This window comes from Pleurodeles waltl, chromosome 9 (assembly GCF_031143425.1).
Source record: "Pleurodeles waltl isolate 20211129_DDA chromosome 9, aPleWal1.hap1.20221129, whole genome shotgun sequence".
NCBI lineage: Eukaryota > Metazoa > Chordata > Amphibia > Caudata > Salamandridae > Pleurodeles > Pleurodeles waltl.
The window spans coordinates 170,063,556-170,077,096 of NC_090448.1; positions in this window are offsets into that span (position 1 = coordinate 170,063,556).

Genomic DNA, 13,541 nt, shown 5'->3' on the forward strand with positions numbered 1-13,541 from the left:
CTGCCGAAAAAGTTTCCATTCCGAAACATCCGGCCTCAAAATCGAAACCAGGTTCCTACACAGAGGAACAGGGACTGTCCTCACAAATGCAAAGACATAAGTTCGGAAAAGAACTAGTCAATGGAGCCAGACTACACTCAGAGAAGGCTCCACATCCAAAAGGACACAGGGAAGATAAGTACTCTTCCCCCAATTAGGATGAAAAGAAGACTTGCCTTTCAAGAAAAAGACAAGCAGCCACAGGCAAAGGTGGCAAGACAAATAACTCCGCCACCACGCTCAACGCACACATCACCGGTAGCCACTCCACCACTGATGCAATCCCCAACTCATACTGGAATGAGTCAGGATGATCCCGACGCACGGGATCTTTATGATGCGCCAGTGTCAGATAACAGCCCAGACTGTTATCCAGCAAGACCGTCCCCACCGGAGGACAGTACAGCCTACACACAGGTGGTGTCAAGAGCAGCGGCATTTCATAATGTCACCCTGCATGCAGAGCCTATTGAGGATGTCTTTTTGTTTAACACACTATCCTCCACTCATAGCCAATACCAAAGTCTCCCTATGCTACCTGGAATGCTAAAACACTCCAAACAGGGGTTTCAGGAGCCTGTGAAGGGCAGGGCCATAACTCCAAGGGTGGAGAAAAAATACAAGCCACCACCAACAGACCCAGTATATATCACGCAGCAATTAACACCAGACTCTGTGGTGGTAGGGGCATCTCGCAAGAGAGCAAACTCCCACACCTCGGGAGAAGCACCACCTCCAGACAAGGAGAGTCGCAAGTTCGACGCTGCGGGGAAAAGGGTGGCAGCTCAAGCGGCCAACCAATGGCGCATTGCCAACTCACAGGCATTGCTGGCACGTTATGATAGGGCTCATTGGGACGAAATGCAACATTTCATTGAACACTTACCCAAAGAGTTCCAGAAAAGGGCACAACAGGTGGTGGAGGAAGGACAGAGTATCTCGAACAATCAGATACGGTCAGCAATGGTTGCAGCAGATACGGCTGCTAGGACAGTAAATACAGCAGTACCCATAAGGAGACACGCATGGCTGCGTACGTCAGGATTCAAGCCGGAAATACAACAAGCTGTGCTGAATATGCCTTTTAACGGACAGCAGTTGTTTGGGCCGGAGGTGGACACTGCTATCGAAAAACTTAAAAAGGACACTGATACGGCCAAAGCCATGAGCGCACTCTACTCCCCACAGAGCAGAGGCACATTTTGCAAAACGCAGTTTAGTGGGGGGTTTCGAGGACAAACTACAGAACCCACAACCTCACAAACAAGGCCCACTTATCAGAGCCAATATCAGCGGGGAAGTTTTCGGGGACAATATAGAGGGGGACAATTCCAAAAGAATAGAACAAAGTTTCAAAGTCCCAAAACTCCTCAAAACAAGCAGTGACTTCCACGTCACAAATCCCCAACACATAACACCTGTGGGGGGGAGACTAACCAAGTTTTACAAACATTGGGAGGAAATAACAACAGACACTTGGGTCCTAGCAATTATCCAGCATGGTTATTACATAGAATTTCTCAAATTCCCTCCAAACGTCCCACCGAAAACACACAATATGTCAAAACAACACATGGACCTTCTAGGACTAGAGGTCCAAGCGTTGCTACAAAAAGAAGCAATAGAATTAGTACCAATTCATCAAAAAGGAACAGGAGTTTACTGTCTCATACCCAAAAAAGACAAGACTCTAAGACCTATATTAGATCTCAGAACGTTAAATACCTACATCAAATCAGATCACGTTCACATGGTGACATTACAGGACGTAATCCCACTGCTCAAACAACAAGACTACATGACAACACTAGACCTAAAGGATGCATATTTCCATATACCGATACATCCTTCACACAGAAAGTACTTAAGGTTTGTATTCCAAGGGATACATTACCAATTCAAGGTGTTGCCCTTTGGAATAACAACTGCGCCAAGAGTTTTTACAAAATGCCTGGCAGTAGTGGCAGCACATATCAGAAGGCAACAAATACATGTGTTCCCGTACCTAGACGATTGGTTAATCAAAACCAACACGCTAGAACGGTGTTCACAACACACAAAGTACGTCATAGAAACCCTCCACAAACTAGGTTTCTCAATCAACTACACAAAGTCACACCTTCAGCCGTGTCAAACACAGCAATACTTAGGGGCGACAATCAACACAGCAAAAGGGATTGCCACTCGAAGTCCACAAAGGGTACACGCATTTCACAATGTAATACAGGCCATGTATCCAAGACAAAAGATACAAGTCAGAATGGTGATGAAACTCCTAGGCATGATGTCCTCATGCATAGCCATTGTCCCAAACGCAAGGCTGCACATGCGGCCCTTACAACAGTGCCTAGCATCACAATGGTCACAGGCACAGGGTCAACTGCTAGATCTAGTGTTGATAGACCGCCAAACATACACCTCGCTTCAATGGTGGAACAATATAAATTTAAACCAAGGGCGGCCTTTCCAAGACCCAGTGCCTCAATACAGTACGTAATAACGACAGATGCCTCCATGATAGGGTGGGGAGCACACCTCAATCAACACAGCATCCAGGGACAATGGGACACTCAGCAAAGACAGTTTCACATAAATCACTTAGACCTACTGGCAGTATTTCTAGCGTTAAAAGCTTTTCAACCCATAATAAGCCACAAACACATTCTTGTCAAAACAGACAACATGACAACGATTTATTACCTAAACAAATAGGAAGGAACACACTTGACACAGTTGTGTCTCCTGGCACAGAGAATATGGCACTGGGCGATTCACAACCACATTCGCCTAATAGCTTTTTCCCCCTCTCCCACTCCTTCCATATCTGGTAAACAAATTGAGTCAAAACAAACTCAAACTCATACTAATAGCACCAACTTGGGCAACACAACCTTGGTACACAAAACTACTAGACCTCTCAGTAGTGCCTCATGTCAAATTACCAAACAGACCAGGTCTGTTAACTCAACACAAACAACAGATCAGACACCCAAATCCAGCATCGCTGAATCTAGCAATTTGGCTCCTGAAGTCTTAGAATTCGGACACTTAGACCTTACACAGGAATGTATGGAAGTCATAAAACAAGCTTAGAAACCAACCACTAGACATTGCTATGCAAATAAGTGGAAAAGATTTGTTTATTATTGCCATAATAATCAAATTCAACCCTTACACGCATCTGCCAAAGACATCGTAGCTACTTACTACATTTGCAAAAGTCAAAGCTAGCTTTTTCATCCATTAAGATACATCTCACCGCAATTTCAGCTTATCTGCAAATTACGCACTCAACGTCACTATTTAGGATACCAGTCATAAAAGCGTTTATGTAAGGCCTAAAGAGAATTATGCCACCAAGAATACCACCAGTCCCTTCGTGGAACCACAGCATTGTCTTAACACGACTCATGGGTCCACCTTTTGAACCCATGCACTCATGTGAAATGCAATACCTAACATGGAAAGTTGCATTTCTAATTGCCATCACATCAGTAAGAAGAGTAAGTGAGATACAAGCATTTACCATACAAGAACTGTAGGAAGTTGGCTCTATGCACTATTTCAAAGTAAGGAATAGTATGCACAGAGTCCAAGGGTTCTCCTTAGAGGTAAGATAGTGGCAAAAAGAGATAATACTAATGCTCTATTTTGTGGTAGTGTGGTCGAGCAGTAGGCTTATCCAAGGAGTAGTGTTAAGCATTTGTTGTACATACACACAGGCAATAAATGAGGAACACACACTCAGAGACAAATCCAGCCAATAGGTTTTGTTACAGGAAAATATCTTTTCTTAGTTTATTTTAAGAACCACAGGTTCAAATTTTACATGTAATATCTCATTTGAAAGGTATTGCAGGTAAGTACTTTAGGAACTTTGAATCATTTCATTAGCATGTATACTTTTCACATAAAACACAATAAGCTGTTTTAAAAGTGGACACAGTGCAATTTTCACAGTTCCTGGGGGAGGTAAGTTATTGTTAGTTTTAACAGGTAAGCAAGTCACTTACAGGTTTCAGTTTTTGGTCCAAGGTAGCCCACCGTTGGGGTTTCAGAGCAACCCCAAAGTTATCACACCAGCAGCTCAGGGCCGGTCAGGTGCAAAGGTCAAAGAGGTGCCCAAAACACATAGGCTTCAATGGAGAGAAGGGGGTGCCCCGGTTCCAGTCTGCCAGCAGGTAAGTACCCGCGTCTTTGGAGGGCAGACCAGGGGGGTTTTTTAGGGCACCGGGGGGGACACAAGTCAGCACAAAAAGTACACCCTCAGCAGCGCGGGGGCGGCCGGGTGCAGTGTGCAAACACGCGTCGGGTTTGTAATGGTTTTCAATGAGAGACCAAGGGTTCTCTTCAGCGATGCAGGCAGGCAAGGGGGGGGCTCCTCGGGGTAGCCACCACCTGGGCAAGGGAGAGGGCCTCCTGGGGGTCACTCCTGCACAGGAGTTCCGTTCCTTTAGGTGCTGGGGGCTGCGGGTGCAGGGTCTTTTCCAGCCGTCGGGAAATGGAGTTCAGGCAGTCGCGGTCAGGGGGAGCCTGGGGATTCCCTCTGCAGGCGTCGCTGTGGGGGCTCAGGGGGGACAACTTTGGTTACTCACAGTCGTAGAGTCGCCGGAGGGTCCTCCCTGAAGCGTTGTTTCTCCACCAGTCGAGTCGGGGTCGCCGGGTGCAGTGTTGCAAGTCTCACGCTTCTTGCGGGGAGTTGCAGGGGTCTTTAAATCTGCTCCTTGAAACAAAGTTGCAGTTCTTTTGGAGCAGTGCCGCTGTCCTCGGGAGTTTCTAGTCTTTCTTGAAGCAGGGCAGTCCTCTGAGGATTCAGAGGTTGCTGGTCCCTTGGAAAGCGTCGCTGGAGCAGGTTTCTTTTGGAAGGCAGGAGACAGGCCGGTAGGACTGGGGCCAAAGCAGTTGGTGTCTTCTGTTCTTCCTCTGCAGGGGTTTTTCAGCTCAGCAGTCTTCTTCTTCAGGTAATTTGCAGGAATCTGTTTTCCTAGGTTCAGGGAAGCCCTGAAATACTAAATGTAAGGGCGTGTTTAGGTCTGGGGGGTTAGTAGCCAATGGCTACTAGCCCTGAGGGTGGGTACACCCTCTTTGTGCCTCCTCCCAAGGGGAGGGGGGTCACTTCCCTAATCCTACTGGGGGAATCCTCCATCTGCAAGATGGAGGATTTCTAAAAGTTAGTCACCTCAGCTCAGGACACCTTAGGGGCTGTCCTGACTGGCCAGTGACTCCTCCTTGTTTTTCTCATTATTTTCTCCGGCCTTGCCGCCAAAAGTGGGGGCCGTGGCCGGAGGGGGCGGGCAACTCCACTAGCTGGAGTGTCCTGCGGTGCTGGCACAAAGGGGTGAGCCTTTGAGGCTCACCGCCAGGTGTGACAGCTCCTGCCTGGGGGAGGTGTTGGCATCTCCACCCAGTGCAGGCTTTGTTACTGGCCTCAGAGTGACAAAGGCACTCTCCCCATGGGACCAGCAACATGTCTCGGTTGTGGCAGGCTGCTGGAACCAGTCAGCCTACACAGATAGTCGGTTAAGGTTTCAGGGGGCACCTCTAAGGTGCCCTCTGTGGTGTGTTTTACAATAAAATGTACACTGGCATCAGTGTGCATTTATTGTGCTGAGAAGTTTGATACCAAACTTCCCAGTTTTCAGTGTAGCCATTATGGTGCTGTGGAGTTCGTGTAAAACAGACTCCCAGACCATATACTCTTATGGCTACCCTGCACTTACAATGTCTAAGGTATTGCTTAGACACTGTAGGGGCACAGTGCTCATGCACTGGTGCCCTCACCTATGGTATAGTGCACCCTGCCTTAGGGCTGTAAGGCCTACTAGAGGGGTGACTTATCTATACCTGCATAGGCAGTGAGAGGCTGGCATGGCACCCTGAGGGGAGTGCCATGTCGACTTACTCGTTTTGTTCTCACCAGCACACACAAGCTGGCAAGCAGTGTGTCTGTGCTGAGTGAGGGGTCTCCAGGGTGGCATAAGACATGCTGCAGCCCTTAGAGACCTTTCTTGGCATCAGGGCCCTGGGTACCAGGGGTACCACTTACAAGGGACTTATCTGGATGCCAGGGTGTGCCAATTGTGGAATCAAAAGTACAGGTTAGGGAAAGAACACTGGTGCTGGGGCCTGGTTAGCAGGCCTCAGCACACTTTCAATTCAAAACATAGCATCAGCAAAGGCAAAAAGTCAGGGGGTAACCATGCCAAGGAGGCATTTCCTTACACAACCCCCCCCCCCCCAAGCGAAAGAGGATGAGACTAACCTTTCCCAAGAGAGTCTTCATTTTCTAAGTGGAAGAACCTGGAAAGGCCATCTGCATTGGCATGGGCATGGGCAGTCCCAGGTCTGTGTTCCACTATAAAGTCCATTCCCTGTAGGGAGATGGACCACCTCAACAGTTTTGGATTTTCACCTTTCATTTGCATCAGCCATCTGAGAGGTCTGTGGTCAGTTAAGGTATGGTCTCAACTTCTTCAGGGACCAAACCACAGCAAAGGCCTCCCTCTCAATGGCACTCCAACGCTGCTCCCTGGGGAGTAACCTCCTGCTAATGAAAGCAACAGGCTGGTCAAGGCCATCATCATTTGTTTGGGACAAAACTGCCCCTATCCCATGTTCAGAGGCATCTGTCTGCACAATGAATTGCTTGGAGTAATCTGGAGCTTTTAGAACTGGTGCTGTGCACATAGCTTGCTTCAGGGTGTCAAAGGCCTGTTGGCATTCTACAGTCCAGTTTACTTTCTTGGGCATTTTCTTGGAGGTGAGTTCTGTGAGGGCTGTCACAATGGATCCATATCCCTTCACAAACCTCCTATAGTACCCAGTCAAGCCAAGGAATGCCCTGACTTGAGTCTGGGTTTTTGGAGCTGCCCAGTCCAGAATAGTCTGGATCTTAGGCTGGAGTGGCTGAACTTGGCCTCCACCTACAAGGTGTCCCAAGTAAACCACAGTTCCCTGCCCTATCTGGCATTTGGATGCCTTGATAGAGAGGCCTGCAGATTGCAGAGCCTTCAAAACCTTCTTCAGGTGGACCAGGTGATCCTGCCAGGTGGAGCTGAAGACAGCAATATCATCAAGATAAGCTGCACTAAAGGATTCCAACCCAGCAAGGACTAGATTCACCAACCTTTGGAAGGTGGCAGGGGCATTCTTTAAACCAAAGGGCATAACAGTGAACTGATAATGCCCATCAGGTGTGGAGAATGCTGTCTTTTCTTTTGCTCCAGGGGCCATTTTGATTTGCCAGTACCCAGCTGTTAAGTCAAAGGTACTTAAGAATTTGGCAGCCCCTAATTTGTCTATCAGCTCATCAGCTCTAGGAATGGGATGGGCATCTGTCTTGGTGACAGAATTAAGGCCTCTGTAGTCCACTCAAAACCTCATCTCTCTCTTTCCTTCTTTGGTGTGAGGTTTGGGGACTAAGACCACTGGGCTAGCCCAGGGGCTGTCAGAGTACTCAATTACTCCCAATTCCAGCATCTTGTGGACTTCCACCTTGATGCTCTCCTTAACTTGGTCAGACTGTCTGAATATTTTGTTTTTGGCAGGCATGCTGTCTCCTGTGTCCACATCATGGGTACACAGGTGTGTCTGACCAGGGGTTAGGGAAAAGAGTTCAGCAAACTGCTGTAGGACCTTCCTACAGTCAGACTGCTGTTGGCTAGAGAGGGTGTCTGAATAGATCACTCCATCCACTGAGCCATCTTTAGGGTCTAATGAGAGGAGATCAGGGAGAGGCTCACTCTCAGCTTCCTGGTCCTCATCTGTTACCATCAACAGATTTACATCAGCCCTGTCATGGAAGAGCTTAAGGTGGTTCACATGGATCACCCTCTTGGGGCTCCTGCTTGTGCCCAGGTCCACCAGGTAGGTGACCTGACTCTTCCTTTCTAGTACTGGGTAAGGGCCACTCCATTTGTCCTGAAGTGCCCTGGGAGCCACAGGCTCCAGAACCCAGACTTTCTGCCCTGGTTGAAATTCAACCAGTGCAGCCTTTTGGTCATACCACAACTTCTGGAGTTGTTGGTTGGCCTCAAGGTTTTTACTTGCCTTTTCCATGTACTCTGCCATCCTTGAGCGAAGGCCAAGTACATAGTCCACTATGTCTTGTTTAGGCTCATGAAGAGGTCTCTCCCAGCCTTCTTTAACAAGAGCAAGTGGTCCCCTTACAGGGTGGCCAAACAGAAGTTATAAGGGTGAGAATCCTACTCCCTTCTGAGGCACCTCTCTGTAAGCAAAAAGCAGACATGGCAAGAGGACATCCCATCTCCTTTTGAGTTTTTCTGGGAGCCCCATGATCATGCCCTTTAATGTCTTGTTGAATCTCTCAACAAGGCCATTAGTTTGTGGATGATATGGTGTAGTGAACCTATAAGTCACTCCCCACTCATTCCACATGTGTTTTAGGTATGCTGACATGAAGTTGGTACCTCTGTCAGACACCACCTCCTTAGGGAAGCCCACTCTGGTAAAGATACCAATGAGGGCCTTGGCTACTGCAGGGGCAGTAGTCGACCTAAGGGGAATAGCTTCAGGATACCTAGTAGCATGATCCACTACTACTAGGATGTACATATTTCCTGAGGCTGTGGGAGGTTCTAGTGGACCAACTATGTCCACACCCACTCTTTCAAAGGGGACCCCCACCACTGGAAGTGGAATGAGGGGGGCCTTTGGATGTCCACCTGTCTTACCACTGGCTTGACAGGTGGGGCAGGAGAGGCAAAACTCCTTAACCTTCTGGGACATATTGGGCCAGTAGAAGTGGTTGACTAACCTCTCCCACGTCTTGGTTTGTCCCAAATGCCCAGCAAGGGGAATATCATGGGCTAAGGTCAGAATAAACTCTCTGAAACCCTGAGGCACTACCACTCTCCTAGTGGCACCAGGTTTGGGATCTCTTGCCTCAGTGTACAGGAGTCCATCTTCCCAATAGACCCTATGTGTTCCATTTTTCTTGCCTTTGGACTCTTCAGCAGCTTGCTGCCTAAGGCCTTCAAGAGAGGGACAGGTTTCTTGTCCCTTACACAACTCTTCCCTTGAGGGTCCCCCTGGGCCTAAGAGCTCAACCTGATAAGGTTCCAGCTCCATAGGCTCAGTTCCCTCAGAGGGCAGAACTTCTTCCTGAGAAGAGAGGTTCTCTTTTTCTTGTTGTGTTGCAGCTGGTTTCCCAGCTGACTTTCCTTTTCTCTTGGTAGGCTGGGCCTTTCTTCCAGACTCCAGCTCTACTTTTTCACCCTGTGCCTTGCACTGTGCCCTTGTCTTGAAACACACCAGTTCAGGGATACCCAGCATGGCTGCATGGGTTTTCAGTTCTACCTCAGCCCATGCTGAGGACTCCAGGTCATTTCCAAGCAAACAGTCTACTGGGATATTTGAGGAGACCACCACCTGTTTCAGGCCATTGACCCCTCCCCACTCTAAAGTTACCATAGCCATGGGATGTACTTTAGTCTGATTGTCAGCGTTGGTGACTGGATAAGTTTGTCCAGCCAGGTATTGGCCAGGGGAAACCAGTTTCTCTGTCACCATAGTGACACTGGCACCTGTATCCCTCAGGGCTTCTACACTTGTCCCATTAATTAAGAGCTGATGCCTGTATTTTTGCATGTTAGGGGGCCAGGCAGCCAGTGTGGCTAAATCCACCCCACCCTCAGAGACTAATGTAGCTTCAGTGTGACACCTGATTTGCTCTGGGCACACTGTTGATCCCACTTGGAGACTGGCCATTCCAGTTTTAGCTGGATGGGAGTTAGAAGTGGTATCTTTCTTGGGACAGGCCTTGTCTCCAGTTTGGTGTCCAGACTGACTACAGCTATGACACCAGGCCTTTTTGGGATCAAAGTTTTTACCCTTGTACCCAGAATTGATTTGTGAAGAGGCTCTGGGCCCACCCTCCTGTGCAGGTTTTTGGGGGCCTGTAGAAGACTCTTTACTATTTTTGTTTTTGGCTGTCTCACCACCTTTCCCCTGGGGAGGTTTTGCGACCCCTTTCTTTTGGTCACCCCCTGTGGAAGTTTTGGACACCCTAGTCTTGACCCAATGGTCCGCCTTCTTTCCCAATTCTTGGGGAGAAATTGGTCCTAGGTCTACCAGATGCTGATGCAGTTTATCATTGAAACAATTACTTAATAGGTGTTCTTTCACAAATAAATTGTACAGCCCATCATAATTACTTACACCACTGCCTTGAATCCAACCATCTAGTGTTTTTACTGAGTAGTCTACAAAGTCAACCCAGGTCTGGCTCGAGGATTTTTGAGCCCCCCTGAATCTAATCCTATACTCCTCAGTGGAGAATCCAAAGCCCTCAATCAGGGTACCCTTCATGAGGTCATAAGATTCTGCATCTTTTCCAGAGAGTGTGAGGAGTCTATCCCTACACTTTCCTGTGAACATTTCCCAAAGGAGAGCACCCCAGTGAGATTTGTTCACTTTTCTGGTTACACAAGCCCTCTCAAAAGCTGTGAACCATTTGGTGATGTCATCACCATCTTCATATTTAGTTACAATCCTTTTAGGGATCTTCAACATGTCAGGAGAATCTCTGACCCTATTTATGTTGCTGCCACCATTGATGGGTCCTAGGCCCATCTCTTGTCTTTCCCTTTCTATGGCTAGGATCTGTCTTTCCAAAGCCAATCTTTTGGCCATCCTGGCTAACTGGATGTCCTCTTCACTTGAGTTATCCTCAGTGATTTCAGAGAGGTTGGTCCCTCCTGTGAGGGAACCAGCATCTCTGACTATTATTTGTGGATTCAGGGCTTGAGAGGCCCTGTTCTCCCTAGATAGGACTGGTGGGGGGGAATCACCCTCCAAGTCACTATCATCATCCTCTGAGTTGCCATCCTCAGAGGGGTTGGCTCTTTCAAACTCTGCCAACAGCTCCTGGAGCTGTAGTTTGGAAGGTCTGGAGCCCATTGCTATTTTCTTTACTTTACAGAGTGACCTTAGCCCCCTCATCTTAAGATGGAGGTAAGGTGTGGTGTCGAGTTCCACCACATTCATATCTGTACTAGACATTATGCTTCTAAAAGTTGGAAGACTTTTTTAAGAATCTAAAACTAGTTCTAGGTTCTAATTCAAACTTTTACAAAACTTTTAAACTCTAAAAGAAATGCTAAACAGGATCTAACACAAGGCCCTAGCAGGTCTTTTAAGAATTTAGAAAAATTTCAAATTGCAAAAATCAATTTCTAATGACAATTTTAGGAATTTGTCGTGTGATCAGGTATTGGCTGAGTCCCAGCAAATGCAAAGTCTTGTACCCCACCACTGATCCACCAATGTAGGAAGTTGGCTTTGTATGCACTATTTCAAAGTAAGGAATAGTATGCACAGAGTCCAAGGGTTCCCCTTAGAGGTAAGATAGTGGCAAAAAGAGGTAATACTAATGCTCTATTTTGTGGTAGTGTGGTCGAGCAGTAGGCTTATCCAAGGAGTAGTGTTAAGCATTTGTTGTACATACACACAGGCAATAAATGAGGAACACACACTCAGAGACAAATCCAGCCAATAGGTTTTGTTATAGGAAAATATCTTTTCTTAGTTTATTTTAAGAACCACAGGTTCAAATTTTACATGTAATATCTCATTTGAAAGGTATTGCAGGTAAGAACTTTAGGAACTTTGAATCATTTCATTAGCATGTATACTTTTCACATAAAACACAATAAGCTGTTTTAAAAGTGGACACAGTGCAATTTTCTCAGTTCCTGGGGGAGGGAAGTTATTGTTAGTTTTAACAGGTAAGCAAGTCACTTACAGGTTTCAGTTTTTGGTCCAAGGTAGCCCACCGTTGGGGTTTCAGAGCAACCCCAAAGTTATCACACCAGCAGCTCAGGGCCGGTCAGGTGCAAAGGTCAAAGAGGTGCCCAAAACACATAGGCTTCAATGGAGAGAAGGGGGTGCCCTGGTTCCAGTCTGCCAGCAGGTAAGTACCCGCGTCTTCGGAGGGCAGACCAGGGGGGTTTTGTAGGGCACCGGGGGGGACACAAGTCAGCACAAAAAGTACACCCTCAGCACCGCGGGGGCGGCCGGGTGCAGTGTGCAAACACGCGTCGGGTTTGTAATGGTTTTCAATGAGAGACCAAGGGGTCTCTTCAGCGATGCAGGCAGGCAAGGGGGGGGGCTCCTCGGGGTAGCCACCACCTGGGCAGGGGAGAGGGCCTCCTGGGGGTCACTCCTGCACAGGAGTTCCGTTCCTTTAGGTGCTGGGGGCTGCGGGTGCAGGGTCTTTTCCAGCCGTCGGGAAATGGAGTTCAGGCAGTCGCGGTCAGGGGGAGCCTGGGGATTCCCTCTGCAGGCGTCGCTGTGGGGGCTCAGGGGGGACAGCTTTGGTTACTCACAGTCGTAGAGTCGCCGGAGGGTCCTCCCTGAAGCGTTGTTTCTCCACCAGTCGAGTCAGGGTCGCCGGGTGCAGTGTTGCAAGTCTCACGCTTCTTGCGGGGAGTTGCAGGGGTCTTTAAATCTGCTCCTTGAAACAAAGTTGCAGTTCTTTTGGAGCAGTGCCGCTGTCCTCGGGAGTTTCTAGTCTTTCTTGAAGCAGGGCAGTCCTCAGAGGATTCAGAGGTCGCTGGTCCCTTGGAAAGCGTCGCTGGAGCAGGTTTCTTTTGGAAGGCAGGAGACAGGCCGGTAGGACTGGGGCCAAAGCAGTTGGTGTCTTCTGTTCTTCCTCTGCAGGGGTTTTTCAGCTCAGCAGTCTTCTTCTTCAGGTAAGTTGCAGGAATCTGTTTTCCTAGGTTCAGGGAACCCCTTAAATACTAAATTTAAGGGCGTGTTTAGGTCTGGGGGGTTAGTAGCCAATGGCTACAAGCCCTGAGGGTGGGTACACCCTCTTTGTGCCTCCTCCCAAGGGGAGGGGGTCACTTCCCTAATCCTATTGGGGGAATCCTCCATCTGCAAGATGGAGGATTTCTAAAAGTTAGAGTCACCTCAGCTCAGGACACCTTAGGGGCTGTCCTGACTGGCCAGTGACTCCTCCTTGTTTTTCTCATTATTTTCTCTGGCCTTGCCGCCAAAAGTGGGGGCCGTGGCCGGAGGGGGCGGGCAACTCCACTAGCTGGAGTGTCCTGCGGTGCTGGCACAAAGGGGTGAGCCTTTGAGGCTCACCGCCAGGTGTGACAGCTCCTGCCTGGGGGAGGTGTTAGCATCTCCACCCAGTGCAGGCTTTGTTACTGGCCTCAGAGTGACAAAGGCACACTCCCCATGGGGCCAGCAACATGTCTTGGTTGTGGCAGGCTGCTGGAACCAGTCAGCCTACACAGATAGTCGGTTAAGGTTTCAGGGGGCACCTCTAAGGTGCCCTCTGTGGTGTGTTTTACAATAAAATGTACACTGGCATCAGTGTGCATTTATTGTGCTGAGAAGTTTGATACCAAACTTCCCAGTTTTCAGTGTAGCCATTATGGTGCTGTGGAGTTCGTGTAAAACAGACTCCCAGACCATATACTCTTATGGCTACCCTGCACTTACAATGTCTAAGGTATTGCTTAGACACTGTA